Source organism: Simochromis diagramma, unplaced genomic scaffold (assembly GCF_900408965.1).
Source record: "Simochromis diagramma unplaced genomic scaffold, fSimDia1.1 OVJJ01000304.1, whole genome shotgun sequence".
Classification (NCBI taxonomy): Eukaryota; Metazoa; Chordata; class Actinopteri; order Cichliformes; family Cichlidae; genus Simochromis; species Simochromis diagramma.
Genome location: NW_024387030.1, coordinates 9,155,625 through 9,165,792, shown reverse-complemented (window position 1 = coordinate 9,165,792; position 10,168 = coordinate 9,155,625).

Sequence of the window (10,168 nt, the reverse complement as noted above, 5' to 3'; positions counted from 1 at the left end):
GAGCACTTAGACGTCTCTGACCACACTTATACGCAGCGAAAAGAGTGAGGATTAAATGTGGGTACGTTAGATGAAGTGATAGATACCCACTCTAAATGAAGATATATTGCATATTTGCAGCAGATGAGGTGGCAAAACTATAAAGCAGCACAGAGGTTTAAATAATGAAAAGCTTCCTGATCAAAGGGAGAGGAAAAGTGATGTATTTAAGCAGGTCAGAATCTTTAAAAGCTGTTTTATTTATGCGCTTTTTAAAAGAAAGTCATAGTCAATATTTGGCAGCTGTGACATTAACGAGCAAGTATTATAAGGGAGGGGGATTCATAAATATGCATAAAGATATTAGTGGGGTGTTAACAGTAAGCACCTGTCTACTTAACCGTGACAGGAGCTGTGTGAGTGACTTTACAGAGACCCCTCCTCCTGACGGAGCCACATGTGTCCTTCTTTACTTAACGTCGCCTCTCCCTGCCAGTGACAGTGCTACTGACAACCCACACTTGGAAAAAAAAGAGAACATGTTTTCAGAGATGTCAAACAGTGATGGTGAAAGCTCAAGGTTAGAGTTGCTCGTTCACTCGTTGGCTGGCACATTCGGCAGCCTGCCTGCCTGCCTGCCTACTCTTCCTTTGCACTCTGTGCATACTGGCTATTCGCATTGTGGAATTAATAATGCATTTTCATATTTTTTCCCCATCTCAATATGTGGGGAATAGCATAGCATCTGTCAAGTCGAATTCTAAATCCAACTGTCGAAAGTCAAAGGGTTATCCATTTTTTTTTCTTCTATTTTGTCATTGAGAGCTGAGAAGCTGTCAGGGGTATTAACTTTGACAGTGCATTCTTCTTTACCTCTGGCATGCGCATGATTATGTCAGACGTTTTATTAAAGAGGGTTAATCATCCTTCTTTGTCCCCTCTGTTGAAGCACAGGTTTTTATCTTCCTCCAGTCATAAAATGCCAAAAAACATTATTTGGAATTTCTGCAATAACCAGTTACGCTACCCAAAGCAAAACTCAAAATCACACCTCAGTGGCTGTCCCTTGTTGACAGTAGGTGGTAAAAGCAATGATGAGGTAGAGGAAGAGAAAGAGAAACAAGTAGAGTGGAGGAAAAAAGTGATGGCCATCTGGGATGACTCAACATCTATGCCAGGGATTGTTGAATGTAACATGTGCATCTCTAACTGTCACACACTGTAGGATGCCAGGCTCAGACAGATGCAGGACCAAAGGTGCTGTTGTTTACCGCTATGTTCCTTCTCTCCTGCCCTCCCTTCATCCTCCATCCTCCCATTCTCTGTTTATCTCTACGGGAGACAGGCCCCCTCGTGCTTCAGTAACGCAGGTGCTGTGTGGCTGATCTGAATGTGATGGCAGCAAAAAAAAAAGAAATGTTCTGGCGAGGAGATTGAGAGTTGTAGTGGGTCAAAACCCAACAAGCTGTGCTGGAAGGCCGTGCTCTTTCTCACCTCTCCATTTTTCCTAGCACCAGGTGGTGCATTGCCCGCTTCCACCTGCTCAGCTGAAATGCCACTCTGCCTCCCCTGGACGATCAACATGTGCCATGCAGATTACTTACTAAGGCAAAGAGGCAGACAAAGAGGACAAGGAGGTTGGTAAACATGCTGACCTTGTCACAGCTGACTTGTGCTTCCAGTGTGCCTTTAAAATAACTTTGAAAACTTCAAATGTAAACACAGATGCGGTGAATGATTTTAAATCATATGCACTAATGAATTTTGGGATACTTTCTGAAATACTTTTTAAAACAATAACTATTCTTTATGTGCTTCATCAAAACACACATTCTCAGACTTGAGAGTGTGTTATATTGTTCTCCCCTTCCTCTCACCCATCCGCTGTATTTGTTCTTTTCTATGTTTTGTGCACTTAAAGACAGAGAGATTTGGGCCTCTTGCACCACTTGGGAGCACTGAGAGCCAACCTTCTCAGACTTCTGGCTAACCTTCATGTTCGATCAATAATTCTCCATAGAGGCTCCATCTTTGGAGTTTGTTTGATTCTGTTCTCCTGCTTGCCTTGCTACTTACATCACAGCTAAGATGATGAAATTTATCAAACTTGATGCTTTTAACCCAATATGAACTTGAGCAAATTCAGAAACGGGAGCAGAAAAGCTCAGCAAACTTGTGTATTTTTGTCGCAAATGCAGCCAGTTGTGGAGCTCTGACTAAGTCTTTATGCAAGAGGGAAGGTTTCCCACTCACCATCAGCTATTTGATACCCAACAAAAAAATACCTTTAGCCTGGAAGATGGATGGACTTTGGTTGATCTGACAGAGGTCAATGATTTCCCTTCCCATGTCAGCTGAGAAGTAAACACCGGGACACAGGCAGCTATTTCAGCTCTGTGTCTGGACCCATGAGCTCTGCTGTGAAGCTTAAGATCCCTATCTCTGAGAAAAGAAAAAGAGCCTGCCCGCCGTTCTTTCCCCCTCCCCTTCATCTCTGCCCCACACCACACCACCCCGTCCCCTGTCCTCTTACTTTCATTACGCATTTTTTGTTTATGCTTGGGCGCAACCGTGGCTGTTCCTGATGGTTTGAGGTCAGGCGTGACTGGCCACGGGTTACTCTAAATAAATACACACGGACTAGCCAGGAAGGAGCGGGTAGGCTGTACTTGCTGCCGAATCACCCTTGATTAATCAGCTGGCAGATTCAGGGTGACTTTTTGTGTACACTCTCCACCATCGCCATTCCTTCCCCCCCTCCAATCGACTCCCCACTCTCTCCAACCCACAAACCCACTGAAGGTGATGGAATCAGAGCAGCACAGACAGGGCAATCCAGGCAGCCAAGCAGATGGAGCGTTGCAACACAGTCCTGCATCTGCAATACACATGATTATAAAACAAAGGCGCGCGTATGCGCTCCTAAAGAAGTACACAAAGGCACAAATAGGATTGCACACAAAACCTTCTGACCAGCTACTTCAGCTTGTGGTCTCTAACTAAAGTGACATAGTACTATTTTCAAGACCACAGTGGAAGCAGACTCATGGCCTGCTGTCTTATCCTGTGGAGCCAGCTAAGTGAATAAAAACGCATTATTACTCTGTGGATGGAGAATCTAATCACTAGAGACCGTCTAGTGATTAGATTAGATTTTTGTAACTCCAGGACTAGATTTTGCAGTTTTTTCAAATAAAAAAATGTGAATGCGTGCGCATTCGCACATACGCTCATAAAGGGATTGTAATGCCAGCAGTTAGTAATAATTATATGGTGCTTTTACAGCGCAGTAGCTTCACTGCAAAAACAGCTAGGCTGAAGTGTCCAATTGATCTGATTTGAAGCAACATCAATATAAACAAAAGCTTTACACACAGCAGGCTATAAGCTATAAAGCGTCATTCTCCACAGTATCCAGCTCTCACTTCACCTTCTTTCACCTCTTGCCTCTACCAGCCCATCAAGTTCACCTCACAGTGGAGTGCACACCAACCGGCACCTTGACTGGCATCATTAGGGGTGGTGCTGTTCTCTCACCTGTCAGCTCCGCTCGACCATGCCTCAGTAGTGCTTCAGATAGACCACGCAAACTCCTGTCACTAACGCTGACCCTTTCCTCTTGTCCAGGCTCTATAGCTCTACCCCTCACCCCTCTTTGCATTCCCTTTCGCCTGCCCTGGCCTTCAGGCTCCTGCAGCTGCCATCCCAGCATCCAGCCCACTTCCCCCCTGCTCCTGCTTCACTTCAAGTTCTCAACCCCGACTTTAGACCTAGCCCCCGGCCTTAGCCCCCCGGCCCCCGTGCCTATGTTGCCCCCAGCATGGATGGACCTATCCTCGGGCAAGGTGTGGCCCCATGTGGCCCGCCTGTCCAGAATACAGGTTATCAGCTGTGATCGCCGCAATAGACTTCTACCCGAACCTGCTGCCCTGAGGGGATGAAGAGAGTGAGAAACAGAGAAGAAAAGAGAGAGTGAGAGTAGACTGAGCAAAAGAGGAAGCTGATGAGTGAGGGGAGAAGGAGAATAGAAAAACAGAAAAGAGAGGAGGTAGTGATAAGGACGAAGTTTTGCCTGGAGGCAGGGATGAGGCAATCAGTACCCCTCAAAACCTAGTAGGCAGTTGGAGACCACCACAGGCATTTCTACAGAAGGAGAACATGAGGGGCTTTCAGGTGTGTGTCAAACACTAAGCAGCATGCTCTCTGTTCTCCGGTTCCTCTCCACAGCAGTGTGTTTTAACCACCCTACAGACAGCCTCCACAAAATCCAAACCAGACAGATCTACTGTTTTTTTGATGAATGCCAAATCCTAGAAATTCCTATAATCATTTTCTTTTAATTTGTCTTCCTTTCATTCATTTTATTTTCTTTTTCTTAACTTTTTATTCATTTGTGCAACTGCTGTGTTTGTTTATCCAGTTACCCTAAATTAACTTGAATGGATCTGATTATTGGGTGCTGTAACATTCTCAGTCCAACAGATTTCATATCTGTTGCTGGACAATTGTAAAACCAAACCATATGCCACCAATTGTTTCAAATTACCCTGGATCCAGATTATCAGCACTAAAAAACCTGTCCGAGTTTGAAGCATCATTAATTCTCCAGCCGTTTTGTTTGGCAATGAGATTGCCAAGAACTCAGTGAGTGTTGGTTCGTTATCGTGGTCGCAGACATTGTAATCAGGCCTCAATAATCACACTTCCAGAAGCGGAATGTGCCTGGGGCCCACGCCAACAGACTCTAATGTGGGGCACCGCGGACCGCTACCCTGCAGACACACGGGGCTGGCAGATGGAGGCTGCCATTAAACATGGACAATCAAAGAACACAATCGCTGAGCAATATGTCAGACACAGAGAGGAAAGGGAGTAAAAGATGCAAGGGCTTAGTACAAATTTAGTATCATTATGGGAATCTGCATAATTCCTGATTACGGTGAATGCTGTGCATAAGATCCAACACATGGAACTTGTGCACGAAAAACGTGTCTTTACAAATACATTGTAAGAGGTCACTAAAAAATATGACTGAAATCCAACCAGTCTCAACTAAAATCACAAGGCCAAAGGCTGCTACTGTCCATAAGTTCTTGACTGGACGACTTGCTGAATTTTATGTGGCCTTTTTCTATTTTGCACAACAGGAAGCTCATCGACTTTAGCAGGCTTTCACTAGTTGGCATCAGTTCAACCATTGGTAAATTGCCTTTTGGTATGTGATAGATACGGTATATAGAATAAAGCATTGTATGAATACTGTTAAATGTGGCTTGTAACCAACAATGCTACATAAATGCTATTCCCAGTGTTCTAGTGGCATGTCTACAGTCTAGGAGCATAAGCAATGACTAATACATGCTCTTTGATGTTGTCTACCAAAAAGGACAACATACTGTGGATTTAATCTTGAATCTATAATTTTATTCACAAAAACTTCTTTCATTTCCTCTTTTTTCCCCTTCACTTCAGACCCTCCCTGTTATGTGGTCTTATGCCCCTTCTCTGTGTTTCAGGACTTCAGGTTCCTGGTGTCTTGGAGGATGACTACAAGTACATCCTGTTTCACTTCCTGAGTGGACAGACATGCGGAGGCCCCAGTTGAACTGTTCGTGGGGTGGTAACCTCTGTAACAAATATGTTCTGCCATAATGCCATATATCTCAAAGTGACACAATTATTAGATATGTCAGTGTTAATAGCAGATAAACAATGGTGAGCAAACAAAAAGGACATGTCAGTCACAGCATACAACCACAGACTAGGAAAAGATGTAATGAGGCAACCTGTTAAATGACACCTGAATGAACCTGGCATTGTACGTGCAACCGAGTCATCTAATGAATAAGACCATCAGCAGTGTCAAATCAGACTTTCAGTTTCAAAAATAGTATTTCTGTAAGTGTAAACCTTTCTTTGGAGAGCTACAAATGTTTGTATTTCCTTTTCTCTAATTGTTCTTTATCTGTGGATCATAAATCTCTCAGGGAAGGGCCATTAGGAAGAAAATGGCTGGCAGGGACTTTGCCACAGGGACATTGCCAGTCTATTCCCACACAGAGGATGTCCAGGCACTAACTATAGACACAAGTGTTACAAGTTGCAGTCCATTCACCAGAGTCAGATGACAGCATGTCCCTGGCAGCCCAGGGCTTTTATGCCAGCAACAAACTAGCTAGTATTTGGGATTTCTGTAGTTAGCATGGTTTCATTTCCAAATAGCAAAAGAATTGAATCTTAACATAATATCCTTGAATATCATTGTGTTGTGAATATTTTATGGTTTGGCCTGTTTCCTGAACCTCGATGCAATGTGCCTTAATGCACTAGCACATGATTCAGTACACTGTTGAAAACCCAACCCAAAAAAACAATGGCATTATGCTACATCAGAGCTGTTTCTCATGACTAGCAGGTTTTTATGATTAAATTTTAAATTTATTATTTTTTATTGTACTATGCAAGCAGTTCTGTAAGTTGTGTTTTTTAAATGTTTAGGTCTTAACCCATGGTGATGGGCAGGTCTGGGAAAACAGCACGGAAAAGTCTACTCACAATCAAATATCCTGCCTTAAGTGTTTCGGGGGAGTTTGTGTAAATAGGACTCTGTGAGTGGAGCTGTAAAATGATTTCCTGTTACAAGCACAGTGGTTTGTTGATGAACATCAAGAAGAACATGACAGGAACTGGCATCATGCAACAGACACGCAAGCAGCATGGAAGAAATTGCAAGGCATTTTTGCACATGCCGCTTGCAATAAAAATGCTTTATTCCCACGTGGCGGTGATTGTGGTGCTTTTCAGAAAGTTCCCTTTGTATTAACTTCATCAATTTAAAAAATACCTTTAAAAGAAATTCCCCATCATCTTTGAAGTAGGCAATAATATTATCTTTAAAAAGACTCTTAACACACTAGAGTAAAAGTTGGAAATTTATGACTAATCGATATAAGTGTACCTTATTATTCAAATAAATGATCTAAGAACCAGGAACAGAGCTATAAAGACCTTAACTATTTCATTAAATCTAATTAAATTGAATTGACATTAAAAGTCATTATTTAAGGCTATTTTTTCATAAGTGATTAGATGAGCCATACTGGATCTCCTTAGTATTAAACACATACTGCTTACAGTATTACAGAGTTAATGGGACAGATAATTGACAGTGAACCATAGGAGGTTAATAATAGATGTTTAATTGACTCATATCAATTTGTTACAATGAACATCATTGTCTAAAGATCCTATTCATACTGGGAGCAGACACATTTCCAGCAATGACCATATTACTTTTTTATGATCACCACTTTTGGGATTCACAAAGACAATGAAGTAGCGTATGAACAAGTAGTATGCAAGACGATTTAAGGATAAAACAGTGAACGCACATACACACATACCCTGTAGTTTTAAAATTAAAAATCCTCAGTGAGGGGATCTGGTGGCTTTGTTGTGCTGTGGGGACTAATTTACTGGCGTGGTTTGGGTTCACTTATCTCCTTAGAGGAGATGCTCACTGCAAATCAATACAAAGTTGCCCTGAGGGATCGCCTTTTATCCCGATAAAACATATCTTGATGTAAGTGGTCTTTTCCAAAATGACAATGCCTCCCATCTATGGGGAATGAGAGGTCAGTGAATCATTGGTTGGGTGTCATATGTGGCCCTGGAAATCACCAATTTGACACTTATGGAGGTGTTCAGGCCAAGATGTTTTGTTTTGACGGGAGCAAAATGCACAAGAATAAATGTTCTACAAAGCATGTCAACGCAAAACAACAAACAAAAAGTAGTAATGATCATTTCCGAGGCTCATAGACTCTAAGCCAAAGTATATAGAAGCAGTTTTCTGGCAGCTAGTATATCTTACTGAGACACTTTAAGTCGGGCTTTCCTTTAATTTGGCAGTTGACAGTGTATTCTCTGGACGACCAGAGATGTTCAAAGCCAGTATCTACAGGAAGTGTTTCCCAGTTGAGTACAAATTTGTCCGTCACCAATGAGGAAGCAAAAGTTTATTTTTTTCTGACGCCACCAGACAGAATAGGGCAGACCTGACTCCTCAGTGTATATAGTGAATATTACAGGTCAGCTACTGTCCCAGGCCCTCTAGGCCTCTCCCAACTCCCTGGAAGCCCTACACTGTTTATACATATCTCTTTCACCTTTTTCCTCCTAAACAATTAGTGAGCCGGCCAAAAGGAAACCCGTCCTGTTTGTTTTCCACACTTATTCTTGCTAGTGCAACCAGCTGCATGATGTTACGCAACTGTATCCAGTATACAGACAAAATAAGTGTTGGCAAACGTTCACCTATCTATGCAATTTACACATTTTTAAGCAAAAGAATAATAGGGGACGTGAAACCTGAAGAGAAGAAGGGAAATTTTCCTTTTACAAATGTTTTTAAAAACAACTAAATGGTAAATATTTTACTTTGCTACCTTTAACCGTTGACAATTTTGCACACAAGAGCATCATCAATTCATAATTTGAATAAATGTAAACAGAGGTGCACTGGAACATAGAATTTACACTATGCTATGCATCACTCAGAGGACTTAAACAGATTGAGAGCAGACTGATAGATGAACCTTAGTGGAGATATGTGGCTGGATGGAAAAGGGAAGGTGTTGGAAGGTTGAGAATATTAATCATAGCAATTATTGAAAGTGTTTTTCGCTGACATCATCTTGTGGACCCATATATCAGCCAGGAGCAGCAGGCTTATGACTTAGTGACACAAGCTGAGTGGAGGACATTGAGCAGTAAAAATTAGCACGTTATCCTGAGTGAAAAATGAAGCCATCAGAGAGCCATAAGCAGCCAACATTTGTTATTCCAAAGATTTCATTTCGGCAAGAAGGCTTTGTGGATGTTATTGTTTGTACTGTCATCATCTTTACTTTTGAAGACATTCCTTAACTGATTTACATCTATTACAGTAGTCCATTGTGCAATAGTTGCTTAGGAAATAAGTGGGTTACAAGTACAAACAACAGCAGGGCTATATTTCATATCCAGAGGAACCAAAAGAAATGTAAACATGAATTGAAAATGTCAAAGATTCACACGCACGTAATGCTAAAAGTGTTAGATGACTAAGTGTGCGTATTTGTGTTCCCTTTGTCCTGCATTAGAAAGCAACAGAAACCAGACTTCTAAGCTGGTGCTCTCAAGGCCAGAAGAGACTTCCTTAAGTGGAAATGAGTAAAAGCAGAGTGTTCATAGTCTGCTACGGAGTTAGCACAACACTTAGATTCATAAGAATAACTATGCCCTGATTTAGTTGCTTCCTGAAAATAATCTGCCCACCTTGCCAGGAATTTTGAAGAACAGTCACCTCTTTGTTTATCTTTGGTGTCCATTTCTAGACGTTTAGCTCCAAATAAAGATGTGACAGCAATGAAGAGCAAGACAATGCACGCACAAAAGAACCTTTGCTGAACTACATCAAGGAAACCATTACTGTGTGTCATTCTTCTGTCTGCCTTCATTCAGATGTCTGACTGCAACAAGAGTCACATTCTTCTTTTTACATGACATTTATTTATACACTGCACTGCGCTTTCGTCATTCTCTGTCTAAGCCTGTGCAGCGTTCCTTCCCTCCCTAACTTTAAGATGTCGTAAACACACTGCAGCCGCTCCCTCTTGGAAACTCTCAGGAACATCAGAGGGGTCCCTGGGTCTCTTACGTCTCTCTTGCTGCTCACGGCTACATCAGCTCCTCTGGGCAACCGCCCAGTTGGCTGGGAGTCTGCTGCCCTGACCCTGAACCCTGAATATAAGAGGTTAGCCAAGGGCCAGAGCAGAGGCTGAGGGTGGGTGTGGTGGCGGAGGTCAGGATGGAGGAGGAGGGGGAGAGAGACAGCTATTAAACACAACAGAGGAAGGCCCATCAGGATGTGTCTTTTATAGCTGGCTGGTACTTGAAGGAATCAAACGTCACTCCCAGAGGCAGGCAGTCCAGCTAGCAGATGAATCCTGTAAGGGTGGAAATGACGGGGTCAGGGTTTTTACAAGGTCAGGATGAGGTTAGCGAAAGGTCAGAAACTCAGTAATCTCTTCTTTTCAGTCTACGATGTTGGAATTGTGTTAACACCATTGTACGGGTGAGATATCACATTGTGTATTAACACTGGTTGAGGCCTAAATGACACAAAGATGGAGGTAGACCTTTTTTT